The sequence below is a fragment of the Papaver somniferum genome, chromosome 1, assembly GCF_003573695.1.
Source record: "Papaver somniferum cultivar HN1 chromosome 1, ASM357369v1, whole genome shotgun sequence".
In the NCBI taxonomy this organism is placed as follows: Eukaryota; Viridiplantae; Streptophyta; class Magnoliopsida; order Ranunculales; family Papaveraceae; genus Papaver; species Papaver somniferum.
The window spans coordinates 231,164,186-231,173,757 of NC_039358.1; the positions used below are offsets into that span (position 1 = coordinate 231,164,186).

The 9,572-nt window shown below is 34.7% G+C and overlaps 1 long non-coding RNA gene across 1 annotated transcript; it reads left to right on the forward strand.

Annotated features, from left to right (window-relative positions):
* Window positions 1-352: 352 nt before the first annotated feature.
* Window positions 353-1,519, forward strand: LOC113338415. The gene is made up of 4 exons (XR_003354778.1): window positions 353-477; window positions 565-617; window positions 1,113-1,202; window positions 1,336-1,519. It is a non-coding gene; the product is annotated as an uncharacterized LOC113338415 (long non-coding RNA).
* Window positions 1,520-9,572: the final 8,053 nt, after the last annotated feature.

Below are 9,572 nucleotides of genomic sequence, written 5' to 3' on the forward strand. Positions count from 1 at the left end.
CTCACCACTAACAGGGAGTTTAAGGGATTTTGAGGTAGTTTTAGAAACTCCCTATAAATCTCTCACCACTAACAGAGATTTTAAAAGATTTTGACAAACTCTCTCACGACTAACAGAGGATTTGCTAACTCCATTAAAAATCTTTGAAACTCTCTCACGACTAACCCCTGTCAGTTTTTAGTCTGTATTGATCTCTAATAAGGGTTTTTATTTCTACCAGTTGTCTCATCTTCTGTCGATTCTTCCTTAGGGATTTGATTTATAATTAGGGGTTTGATTTATGACTGTCGATTCCTCCTTAGGTATTTGATTTATAATCAGGGGTTTGATTTATTATTAGGGTTTTGATTTCTTAGGGATTTGATTTATAATTAGGGTTTTGATTTCTAATTAGGATGCCGATTTCTAACAAGGGTTTTGATTTCTTCCTCGGGGTTAGGTTTTCAGAATACATGACTTCATCACTGAAATTCGATGGTTGGTATTGTGTGTTGGTTCATCTTTTCAATTTGTTTGTTTTATTGGTTTTGTTTTACTGATTTTGTGTTTTTTTTTTTAATTCAGGCACCAAAGAAGGAGAAAGCTCAACGAATCTGAAGCACCCAATTTTCTGCAATGTAATTTTGTATAAACCCTTCGGTTTCTGAAATCAAATGAACGTTCTGCAATTTTATAATTTTTAATGAATTGTCTCCAACACTGATTTTTGATATGTGCGAGTAAAGTTGAGGTGATTCAGTTTAATACTTAGTAGCTAAAGGCTCTTGGACCTTCAGTTTTCTGTCTAGAAGCCTGGGAAGCTGAATTTTAACAAATTCACCAATTTGGGTTTGAGAGGATCAGATACAAAGCCAGCTAAATCTGGTAGTGGGTTGCAGATAATATATTGATATATACAACCTGAGGACCATGAAGGCTTCCTTTCACTGTTCCCCCTCAAATATTGTTTGCACTCAAGTTTTGTTCTGCTTTCACCTAGTCATGTACTCATGTGTGCCAGTTAGTTATTATTTCTAAAATTTATGCTTCATGTGAGCTGGGTGCTATGCATTTCTCGTTTCCTTAGACATGCTTTTCTTTGTAGACTTAATGATAAATTCAACTGATTGTAGTTGGTTAGGTGGCTGCGAGATCGGGATGGGGATGTAGTTGGAGAAGAGTCGGTTGCAACACCTAACAAAATCATTAAGCTGTTGCATTAGGTAATTTTTCTTGTGAGCCTTGCAAGTTTTCTTGGTTGTCTCAGGATGATATGCATAGTTTGAAACTATCTTTGATGCGTTCCTTCTTTTCACACATGGATATTGATTATTTCGGATGTTTTTATTGTTTCAGGAGCCGTGTTAGGTGTTTATGAAGACAATAGGTTTAAGTCAGATTCAAAGAAGCCATTGCTCAAGTCCGTAGATATTGTTGGTCTTGGTGTTGGACCTGAACTTGAAAACAAGCTCAAATATGCTAGTGATGTTTGCTCAGGGGTTATTTTTGGGCGAGAACTAGTGAATGCACCAGCGAATGTGCTCACCTCTGGTTCGTAAGAATTATCAGTTCTTTTGCACAAGATATGCACCTTTCCGCATCACATTTGGTTAACCTATTCCTATGAATGTCTAAAAAGATATTCACACAGAGCGCACCACCTCTCCCATGCATTTTTTGTTTTATTGTGGGGTTAATATTTCATCTTACTTTAAGTCTTTTAAGTACCGCCCTTTCCTTTGTTTGTGCTGATGTTTGGAGGAGCAAATTGGTGAGTTACTTTTGTTTGTCTGAATCTTATGACACAGGTGAACTAGCAAAAGAGGCTTCAAAAGTAGCTTCCATTTATAGCGATGTTTTTACTGCCAACATTTTGGATGTTGAACAATGCAAAGAATTGAAAATGGGTTCGTATTTGGCTGTTGCCGGCGCTTCTGCAAATCCTCCTCATTTTATCCATTTATGCTACAAACGTCCTAGTGGGACTGTCAAAACCAAACTGGCTTTAGTTGGGAAAGGATTGACATTTGACAGGTATTTTTCTCCAACCACATGAATTAACAAGCAAGGAATTTATGATACCGAATTACTTAGCACTAGAGAAATTTAAGGGTTAGTGTACTACTTTAAGTTCTAAGCCCGTAATAAGGATGCTAGTCGGGTTTTTTTTTTTTTTTTGACAGAACAAGGGCAAATTTTGATTAATTAATGTTTGAGTCACCAAAACAGTGACATCAAAAACTCAAAAGGTTACACGGATGAGTGCACAACTACATCCCAATTACATAGCAAATTGAACAAATTATAACCAGAAAACATGTTTGAACTTAAACCCCAATTGTATGAGGTGTGCGGTGAATCTGACAGTTTCTTAATGCACTTAATAATGATGTTCATTCTGTGTATATTTAATAATCGGTCAATTTGTTAGTGCATATCATACAATCGGGCTCTATCACCTGTCCCAACTCCGGAACTGCCTTTAAGATGTACCTGCAATGCGCAAAGGTATATCATAGTTTTTAAACTATCATCATCATTTCCAGGAAGGAGCAAACCATCAGACGGGCTCATATCTATTTGACTGTTTGTATTATTTTCCATTTAGTTATCTGCATGCCAAGAATGAATACTATTTGAAGAAGTAGCTGGAGTAATAGACAAATCTTTACTCGAATTGGCAACTGTATAACGACAATTTAAGTTCGTTGTATGAACACTTATATGTATATGTCTGTTTCAATTTTTATTAAACTCTTCTCTCACTTGCTCTCCTTTTGTTGCAGCCAAAGAGTAGCCAGGTGCTTCTGTTTCACTAGCTTAAAGACGAAGACCGAATAAAATTGTAAGCAACACAAAGTTATATCATCTTGATTTTTGCCTAGTTATTTTTCTTAATTTTATCAACCTGTAAACTAACATGTAATTTTTATATAGGATAAGATGATTCCGCTCCAACAAAAAATCATCATTGAAAGAGAGCAAAGAGATGAAACTGATATTTTCAATGAGGTTCTTGGAATAAGATTTAAAAGAAGAATTCCGGAAGATGCAGGCAGATTACGAATTATTCCAACAAGAGATATCGATTCAAATCATGAACCAAATTGACCTGGATGAAAAAGAGTTTCAAGTTATGAATATAGTATTTTAAATTTTTAGTGTTTAGAATACAATTTCAATTTATGCCGGTTTTATTGTTTTTAGGTTGTTTGTCATAGTAACGCTAAATGTTTTGAGCTCCATATCTGTTATGATTCTAAGATTGTAATAAAAAAATGCGAATAAAAAAGATTGAATGAATTTTTGATATTATTTTCGTTTGCGATTCATAATTAAGTAAGTAGAGACGAATAATTTTGTCTTTAAAATTCTCTTCTAAGGAAGAAAAGTGGTCCTTAATAAAGTTTTTAGGGAACAAAAAAATCTCTTTAGTGAAGAAGAAAGTTGTCTTAGAAATTCATTTTCTAAGACAAATTTAATTGTCATTGATTATGATTTTTAGAGGCGCTTTTTTTAAAGGGAAGCATTTGTCTTTGAGAAAAAAGTATTTTGAGGCAAAGTGAGTTGTCACTGATGGAATTTTTAAGGACAAAACATGTTGTTTTTGGAGACAAAAACATTTGTCTTTGAAAGTTCGTTTTAAAGGCAAAATGTATTGTCTTTGATAAAAAATTTAGCGACAAAAATAAATCTTTCGGAGAGTAGGGGTTTGACTCCGAATATTCTTTCTAAGGCAAGAAATTTGGTCACTAATAAAATATTTAGAGACGAACAAGCTAGTATTCAAAATCTGGTATTCAAGGGCTATTTATTTTGTCTCCGATTAAATTCATTAGGGACAAAAAAAATTTGTTTCAGATAATTACTATTAAAGACAAATTAAATTGACACAAAAGTTTCGCTTTAGAGACAATTTTTTTGGTCTTAAATAGTTATCATTAAAGACAAATTAAATTGACACAAAAATTTCGTTTTTGAGACAAATTTATTGGTCTGAAATAGTTATCATTAAAGACAAATTAGTTTTTCCTGGAATTTACATTTTTGCGACAAAAATCTTGCTCGCAAAAAATTGCCTTTTGGTGTCGAAGTTTTTCGTCATCAAAATAACTTTCACAAACAATTTTATTTCGTTGGCAAAAGAGACTTTTGTTGACTATAAATTTTTAGTTGTTAATTAATTGTTCTCGTGACCGTTCGTAATTTTGTCGCGATATACTTTCCCAGACGGGGTATTTGAGACAACTACGTGGCAAAAAAAAATCATCTCAAAAAATATTTCGAGACAAAAAAAGAGGATTTCCTGACAAAGTTTTTTGACACTAAACCCACATTTTCTTGTAGTGACTATCATTTTTCTTGATGCTAAGAGAGAAAAAATTAATGCCCTTCTTTCCTTCTTCTTTGTTTCGAGTGAACTTCGGGTTTGAAGATAAATTTATCTAAAAGTTTCTTATTTTGGGTCGCGGTCGAGGATGAAGTTGAAAATTATGCTAACATGTTAGGATGCAAGGATGCAAGTTTTCCTATCATATATCTTGACCTCCCTTTGGGAGACAAGGTAGGAGGCACTCAAAAATGGGAAAAACACTTGAATTTTTTGGGAAAAGAGTTACTATATGGAAGGAAAAATAATTGGAAGAGGAGGTAAGTTAACTCTCATCAAAAGCGTTTTACCTAGTCTTCCCATTTATTATCTCTCTATTTTTCTTCCTCATTGCTCCATAACTAAGATAATTGATGCAGTTGTGAGAAATTTCTTATGATGATCAAAATAAACAATAATACACAATATTGGTTGTAAATTGTCTTCAAAACCAAAAGAAAAAGGTGGTCTTGGTATTAGAAAAACTAAACAAGTGAATCCGGCTTTGCTAAAAAATGGTGGTGGCGCTTTGACGTAGGGACAGATGCGTTATGAAGGAAGATCATGGTTGAAAAATTTGGCGAAACATTTACCAGTTGGTAAACTCTCCAACCTAAAGGATCGAAAGGTGGTATCTTGTGGTTTGATATTTATAAAGAGCTTGAAGATTTTAATAAAAGTATTATATTCAAGATTGGAGCGGGTAAAGAAACTAGATTTTGGAAGATTCTTGGCTTGGTGAAGGAAGGTTATGTGACATGTTTCCTTTGGCTTATGAAGTTTCAAGGACCAGGGAGTTTGTGGTGGCTAGTACGTATGACGTTAGGGAAGGTGTTGTAAGGTGGACGTTTATGTCTAGGAAAAGATACAAGCGTTATACGTACCGGAATATATGGTTAAACCATTTCAAGTGAAGGAATATCAAATCTCCTCTCTTCCATATCTATTCAAGAAAGGGTTATGGATACCGGAATATGGATTGGTAGTGATCTGGGTCAACATATGGTTAAGGATGGAATTAAAGTCAACGACGATCAAGGTGAGCTGGATTATCCAACAATTGTTGTTTCGAGTAATAAGTACCCTCACAAAATTCTTCGATTCTTCAGGGTAACGCCCCCAACGAAGAATGTTCTTTATTTGGCTTATTTCTCATGATTGAGTAGCGACGACGGATAAACTTTTAAGAAGAGGTATGAATGTCTTTAGTGTATGTCCTTTTTGTGAGGAAGACGATGAATCAAGTATGCATTTGTTTAATGGTTGTTGGAGAATTCGGAGAATATGGGTGCCATTTTGGATGGTCTTACGACCCCAATGTCATTACATCTATGAAGACTTGGAAGTATAATTAGGGAGACGAAAGACTTAATTGAATATGGAATAACATCCCGGTTGCTATATGGTGGTGTATATGGAAAGAGCAAAATCGAAGAACCTTCGATAACAAAAAGAAAACTTTGGCAAGTCTCATTAGAAATATCAAATTACAAGCGTTTTTCTGGGCCGAATCAAATACAAAAATATTGGGGCTTACGGAAAATATGGCGATCTCTCTATGAGATTCATTATATCGGCCTCTCTCATAAATAGTTTTTTTTTGTGTTTTTTTTTTGGCAACCGAATCCCCTTCGGTTCCCCTTTTTTGTTCAATTATAATCATTGGGTTAAGGTACCCCATTAAATGCGTTTTTCAATAAAAAATTTATTTGACCATCAAATAAAAAAAGAATTAGATGTAGTAATATGCTTTATACGTATTCGAGCACCATCTATAGCCAATGAAACAACAACAGCCACATCAAGACCCTACCAAGTTCATTGATTTCAACAAATGTGACAAAAGCCTTTGGTTAGAAAAAAAAACAAATGTTACAAAGACTCCAGCAAATGATACAAAGACTCCAATGTCGATCCGGTTCATTCTAGCCTGATCCAGACCTCGAAAGACTAGTTCAGAAAACCTCAATTACTCAAGACTGTATTACTTAGATTTAGGTATAAGATATCATTACTTTGAAAAATTTAGTTCACGTGAGCTAGACTTACATGTTCTTGAAATCATGGCATTGGATTTGATCCAACCATTTCCATGTGCAGTCAAAAAATTAGTTTTTTCTTAAAAACTAACTAGATCCCATGATACCATTTGGTCCATTTGGAATTATAAAATGGCTTTTAAATATGTAAAATTAGGATGGATAGTCACGAACTGATAGAAATACTTTGAATCGTAATGCAACTGAATGTTGTAACTGTTCGGCTACGCTGATACCAATATGGAGATAATTTGAATCTGATGAGTAGTGATTTTGAATGTTGTAATTGTTCGGCTACTATATGATGTACTTTTATGCATGATTTATAAGGGCTGATACCATTTAGCCGATCCAACACTAAGGATTGCATAATAATGCTAGTATCAACCTTTATAAATCGTGCCTTTATGAGATTTTTCTTTCTTATGAAAAAATAAAATAAAAAACACGAATCAAATAAATATGATTTTTGTTAGAGGGAGAGCAAATAATGATTTGAGGAGAGCGAAAATCGGAGTCCAATATATTATTGAGTCTCTGACAAAATTACCCACAGTAAATACACCTCTTATGATTCCGAGAATAACACCACTACCAACTATGCGCGCAACCGGCAAATTCTGGTGAATTTTCGGTGAAAACACCACCACCGTCAACTCTGCAACCGACAAATTCTGATGAATTTATAGTACTCAGCTATTGAACCATCACCACCGTGAATCCTTGCGGCGAGTTCTTTCTGGTTTGATACAATCCTATCTTGTTATCTCTTATTGATCAACATTAAGCAAAAACGATCTTATATATCAATCTTTAAACCCATCAAAAAGAAAGAACATAAATCAATCATTAATTAAAAACCCATCTGAAGTATCAACATAAAATAAGAACGATTTTTTGGGGACCATGGTTTTATTTTGGGTAAAGACATTAGAAGTAAATCTAGGTCACCTCTTATCTAGATATTTATATTAATACCTAAATTACCCTCCTGATTAATTTTGGGTGATGATTAGTTAGTGTTAATAATAGTTAGTGTAATTATTAGTGAGATGATTAAGTTAAAGATAATTAGTGAGATTAAAAAATCAGATGTTTTTTTTTAAAGAAGTAGAATTATTGAGAGAGTTAAGTTAGACAAGATGAAGAAGGAAAACATGAAAAACGATGGATTTTACCAACCACAACCGGAGGAAGGGTATTTGGGTACCCAAGTAGGCTTCAAACTTAGATTATGTAGGTTGAATTGCTCCAAACTTTCAAAAAAAAAATGAAATTTTTTATGTAGATTTGGGCCAGTTCGGTTACCATATGTCAAGAACATGTAGCCGAACACACCTGAAAGTGTAGTTCGGTTACGTTTTCCAAACACCCAGGTTACCGAACTCACTCGTTAATGGAGGTTTTGGTCGTACAATGTAATGTTCGGTTACCTAGGATAAAATGGTAGGTAACCGAACTTTGAACTTAACAATTTATTTGGGTACATCTTGTGTGTTCGGTTAGTTCGCAAACTTCAACACAACCAAGTTCCCAACCGAACTGCAGGTTAAAAGTAACCTAGTTTTAGAAGTTCGGTTGGTTCACAAACTTCAACATATTTTGCGAATCAACCGAACTGGGCTTATATATGCATATATGCAATTAGGAAAACGTTCGGTTACTACGAAATTTATTTCTTGGCGAATTAGGTAGAGTTCGGTTACGAAGTTTCAAAGGTAGAGTTCGGTTACGAAGTTTCTGAGGTAGAGTTCGGTTACGAAGAAAACTTAACATTTTTGCGAAAGAACCGAACTTGTGGACTTCTCATTATTTTCGTAAACTAAAGTTCGGTGATATCCTTATTTTGCGAAGAAACCGAACTTATGGACTTGTGTTGTTCTAATACAAGGAGTTCGGTTAAAAGTATTTTTTTGCGAATCAACCGAACTCTGAGTTCGGTTAAGAAAAAATTAAATCGTGATAACCGAACTTTTCTCTGAAAAAAACCCTCCATTAAACCTCTCTGCAACTTCCATTTTCAACTCATTTTAATGATTATTTCTCATTTATTCAACCAAAAACGAATGACAAGTAATGGGTTTGTGAGAATATATTTGTTAATGTTTTAAATTAAGCTATATATACATATATATATAGTGGTGGTGGTGGTCGGTGGTGGCGGTAATCGGAGGTGGTGGTGGTGGTGGTAATCGGTGGTTGGTGGTGGTGATAATCGGAGGTGGTGGTGGTGGTAATCGGCGGTGGTGGGCGGCGGTGGTGGTGGTAACCGGTCGTTGGTGGTGGTGATAATCGGAGGTGGTGGTGGTGGTAATCGGCGATGGTGGGAGGCGGTGGTGGTTATATATATATATAGGTGGTTATTGGGTTAGTTTTAAATTAAATTAGGTTAAGGATAGGTTAGTCATTTCAATGCTTTAGGACACCCCTTATAACTATAGGGAAGGTGGCCTAAAAAACTATGGTCCCCTCAAAAAACCGTGGTCCCTAAAAAATCGTTCTAAAATAAGAACCTATTCTACAAGTCATTCGAAAGTCGATCGGACCTCAAATCAAAACAGAGTTAGAGAGTGGTATCAATCAAAAAATAATTAATAAATTTTTGTAAGGCCTATGTCCCACAGATGTGCGGCCCAACTAGTTAGTTAGGGTTTTCCCATGATTGTATATAAAGCATACTTTCCTATGGAATAAGGTTGCTGCCCATCAATAGAATCTCTCTTGCCCTTTGGGTTTTTTCTCAAACACGTTATCAGCACGATCTCTAACCTTTTTTCGAAAGAAAGATTTTTTTTTAATCAGTCATCACCAAATCAACTAATACTATTTCGGAATAGCTCCATCATTATAGCTTGATTTTTTTGATTTTGATACCTTTATTTATCCATTTATCCGATCATCCATCCGTGTAAAAGACTAAAAGGTACATCTAAACTTCTCTCTAACTTTATCCGATCATCCATCTATGTAAAAGATTAACAGGTATACCTAAACCTTTTATCTCTTTTCACTTTGTTATTTGTGATTACAGATGTGATATATTGTTTGAAATACTGGTCCGCCATATGGTTTGTATGAACTGTCTCTGTTTGCCTATGTTTTGGCACGGTCTTGTACGATCTGTTATGTATCTTTTCAAAATCAACCATCCTTTTTTAGGTATTTTGTCTGTTTATAATTATAAA